The sequence below is a fragment of the Thermobia domestica genome, unplaced genomic scaffold, assembly GCF_964235325.1.
Source record: "Thermobia domestica unplaced genomic scaffold, izTheDome1.hap1.1 HAP1_SCAFFOLD_794, whole genome shotgun sequence".
NCBI lineage: Eukaryota > Metazoa > Arthropoda > Insecta > Zygentoma > Lepismatidae > Thermobia > Thermobia domestica.
In genome coordinates this window covers 80,031-84,842 of record NW_027656504.1, presented here as the reverse complement: position 1 = coordinate 84,842, position 4,812 = coordinate 80,031, and the positions used below count along the sequence as shown (strand labels likewise).

General features: G+C 36.5%; 1 non-coding gene across 1 annotated transcript; it reads left to right on the top strand.

Moving 5' to 3' along the window:
* The first annotated feature begins 4,424 nt into the window (after positions 1-4,424).
* On the top strand, positions 4,425-4,543 carry LOC145677342 (5S ribosomal RNA). The gene has a single exon (XR_014129779.1). It is a non-coding gene; the product is annotated as a 5S ribosomal RNA (ribosomal RNA).
* Positions 4,544-4,812: the final 269 nt, after the last annotated feature.

The following is a 4,812-nucleotide window of genomic DNA, read 5'->3' as shown; positions in this document are numbered from 1 at the left end:
GATGTACTTATTTAGAGCAAGTTTCTTAACTAGCAAATTAAACCGAGAACCACAGCAACCATATATATATTCTTATGATGTACTTTTCTTTGAGTGGTGTTCTCTGTCTATTCAATAACATTTTCTCAGTTTAATGCTAGCAAAAAACAAAACAAAATCAAAGTGTTTCTATATAAATTTAGTTCACCGTGTTGTAATATCACATGGAATTGAAAAACGAATAGTCGAACCTCTGCTATCTCGATCAAACTTCTCAGGATGATATACTGACTTACCGCAGAAGTTCGACTGAATACGTTTCTCAGTTCCATGGGAGAACCTGGAGAAGCAAAAGCCTGCGCAACGGAAAATACTAAATAAACTTGTAGAGCAGGTCAAGATGTATCATCATGCCAAGTTTCATTCAGATCAGAGAAGTTTGGCTGCAGCCATTTTCATTACAAAGCACAAAATGGATGGTCCCTAACCTCGAGAATCTTCACAATTGTCGACGAGTTGAACTGCACTCATCTGATCAAAATCAAACTTAAAATGGCAGTTCACTTTCAACTGTTAAATAATATGATATGCAGGCTTCTGCTTTCCTAGTTACAGTCTATCCACTGTGGTATGCATATTAGTAGAAATGTGAGAGTGCATATTTATTAAAGATTTGCTTCAAAAAGCGATGAAAGACATAGGCATTCCCGCGGGCGGTGATAACAAGATGCCGGAAAACGAACAAGCAGAAAGAATATGGGCTGAAGAAGTGTAAACGACGACGCGGCGGCCCGTAAAGGTGTTGCCGTCCTATTAAATGAATAATATCAAAAGAAAGAAAAAAAAAGTAAAAAATTTCGCGCTCGTAATCAAGACAGAAAGCAACTAAAGGAAATCTTTGTTTTACGTCCCACGTTATGCCGCTTAGGCTAAAAGAGGCGCTGATTATGAGAAATGATTGAAATGGTGGTGGAATGAAGAAAGTGGGAGGAAACGGGAGAACCCCGCGGTAACCCACCGCACATAGTTTTTGTCCACCATAAAGTTAACTTGGCGGGGGCTCAAGACAGAAAGACGGTTGGAAAAACAAATAAACGATGTTCCATCCCGTAAAAATGTTGGCGACCTATGAAATCAATATTTTTTCTTAAAGAAAAAAAAAAGAATTAAAAAGAGAAAAAAAGGTCAAAATTTCGCGCTCGCTTCGCTCGCGATCAGCAGAGAAAAGAGGACGTGACGCACCCCTAAAAGTGTTGGCGACCGATTGAATAAATATTGTGGGTAAAAAAAAAAAAAAAAAAGTCAAAAATTTCGCGCTCGCTTCGCTCGCGATCAGCACAGAAAGAAGGACGTGACGCGCCCCTAAAGGTGTTGGCAACCGATTCAATACATATTGTCGGTAAAAAAAAAAAAAAAAAAAAACGCTCGCTTCGCTCGCGATCGACATGAAAAAGGCAACGACGTGACGCCCCGTAAAATTGTCGGCGACCTATTCAATCAATATATTCGGTTGAAAAACAAAGTCAAAAGTTTCCCAATCGCTTCCCTGCCGATCGACATAAAAAAAAAGGCAACCCCTTCACCTCTCCTTATGCATTCATCAGTAAACATACAACCATAGATCACAATACCACTCACATCACCTATCAGTTCTCCACGTCCATCAAGATCCAATCATCGCCCTGGCCCTTTATGATGATACACAACATTACATGTTATTGTGTGCATTGCCCCGCGTTACAATACATGACCAAAAAAAAAAGAGAAAAAGAGCTGCACTGCCTTCAGTGTAGACATGTTCGTATTCGTAGAAAATGATTTTAGGTACACGATAGTACAGTAATCTATCTTCACATGCTTCAGATGTGAACGATACCTACACATGAAGAGGGCTCCCGAGGTTTCCTTTTCCAATAGGATGGAGCTCCACCACACTTGCAGAATGACGAGAAGTTATGTTAATAAATATATCCCAGAGTGTTTCGTAACTCGCCCTTGGTCCTAATGATGAAGCGTTCTTCAGATGGCCCCGATGTCTCCACACATGATACTATGCGACTTCTTTTCACGAGGCTCTCAAAGATCACGTTTGTGTCCTAACATTCTCTGCAGATATGACACAGCTGCGATAGCGGATCACAGAAGCCTTTCCTCTCCTTACAAGAGACGTGTTCATTCGAGCATGGGAGTAATTCGACTATCGATCAAATATCTCCCGTGTCACGATAGTAGTCACTTTCAATTCTTCTAACGAAGGTAAGAAAAAATGCTATACAAACTTCCTTTCGGTATATAAAGGATTAGGGGCCCAGAGAATATTTTCTTTCAAGAGGATACATTCTTTTTCGAACACCCTGTATATAGATCCTCTAATTATAACTGCAAACAAAATGTTGATTTTGCAATTGCTTCCATGAGAGAAAATTCTGTGCACTTTCTTTCTGAAGGGCCGGGCCTAAACGTTTTCCTTAATCATTAAATTTAGTAGTTATCTACAATTACATAGTTTTCCATTGTTCTCAAAATAAAGATTTTTCTCTATGAATTGTTGAATGTTGCTAGGGATATTGAAGTAATTCTTTTTAGTGTTTTTTTCTTTACAATAATGTACTGAACGCCTGCATTAAGGAAGTTCGTGTGTCCATCTTGCAAAATGTTTCGTCTTTTTTCATGCCCACTAAGATAAATATTCATTTTGCTCTTTTCTCCGTATGCAAACCACATTTCTTAAAGGCAACATTTTCATACAAATGTAGTACTAAAAACTTCTAATTGGCAACATCTGGGCTGCGAAGAGGAAAAAGAAAGAAATCTCGTACGTATTCGCGCGCAATTCGGAATTAGCCAATGAAAAGCACAAAAGCGGCCACCATCTCTCTCTCTTTCTTATTAACGGTTTTGTACTTTCTGCAGTTCTATCAGTGCTGCTAACCTCTTACTATATCATTGAATATGTATGTTATATATATATATATATATATATATATATATATATATATATATATATATATATATATATATATATATATATATATTTTACAAAAAATCATACTACTACGGAATAATATTAAATGCCTGTAAACCCTCATTTCTGTTTGCACTTTCTGTTACACTACCTTCCCCGAACTTCTTTCAAGTTATTAAGTGCAGAACGGGGAGTTATACATATTTACTTGCGCTTTCACAATATCTGCACATTGTGTAATAATAGGAGACGTATAAAATAAAACTATATACTAATACGTATATATATATATATATATATATATATATATATATATATATATATATATATATATATATATATATATATATATACAGTACACATTCCACTATCCGAGGCTTTCCTTTTCTTTTCTTGCTGACGATAAATTACGCTCTTAGAAATGTTGTCTGAAAACAATAAGAATATGTGCAAAAAATACAATCAGAGGTAGAGGTCTTTAACAGGAACTAAGCAAGGGAGTTGAAAAATTTTTTATGCATGTAAAAAATATAGACATGAACCAACTTGTGAAATAAAAAGACCAGAAAACTACTCTTTCTAAATTATGTGTAAACTTTTTACCGAAAACGAAAGTTGCACGAAAGACTTTTTGTCCCTTTTTTGGCCTCCGGTGCTTGGGGTCCCTGGTTCAATCCCAGCTCGTGCCGTGTGAACTTTGTCGTGCATAAAGACCGTGCTCATGGGTTTTCTCGGGTTTCTCCCGTTTCCTCCCACTTTCTTCATTCAGTACTCATCATCACCGTCTCCTTTAGCGTAACCGGTATAAGTATGCGACGTAAATCTAAAGATTTCATTTCATTTCCCTTTTCTGCTCATACTGCTGATTATGCGCGATTATGCCAACATCCAACTCCGCGGATAATCGTGCGATTACTGTATATACAACTAATACAGATACGTAATTACATTATCAGTTACAGTATCGGTTTTTATTTACTAATTTGCCTCACTTTATTTGCATCCCTGCAGTAAATAATTCTTATCGATAATAGTTAAAATGTATATTACATTTTAGTGCTTCACGACTGAATGATCATCTGCCTTACGTTATCTCGCAGCTGAAGAGGATGCTACACTGAAAACTACCTTGCGTTATAAAGGGTAAGTGAAACATATCTTAAAAATATCTTTCATACATTTCATTGTGTACATTAAAGAATGTAAGTTTGCCTTTTTCCTGTAATCAATACTTAATAAAGGATTTATTTTTATTTATTTATATACAATTTCATACGTGGTTCGTGATAGTAAACTCGATAGGACATAGTGGCACTATGAACATCCGAATCACTCATCATTCGAACATTCAAATATTTATTCGAATATTAGTATATTCCAAGTAATGTTAACGACGTTAATATGCTTGCCTTTATAGTTAATAATGTCAATTCTTACTTAAAACATACTTCCTTAACAGGACATTGAAGAAAAGGTAGTTGCCAACGGCCATACCATGCTGAATATACCGGTTCTCGTCCGATCACCGAAGTCAAGCAGCATCGGGCCTGGTCAGTACTTGGATGGGTGACCGCCTGGGAACACCAGGTGCTGTTGGCATCTCTTTTTCAAATTTCATTATCCTTCAAGTACGAAAATACTAGAAACATTAATTTTATAGTACTTTCAAGAGATAATTTATCAACATTATTTCATAGCGATTAATCGATATTCTAAGCGTTATACCCACTATTTCTTACACTAACAGCCTGTTTATTTGCACGGCACATTAAAATAACCTGATTTCCGATCCGTGTGCACCTACTACTATACTTAACACGGAATGTATTACCACTTTTTAAAAGTAAATTATTATGACTAAGTGTAGA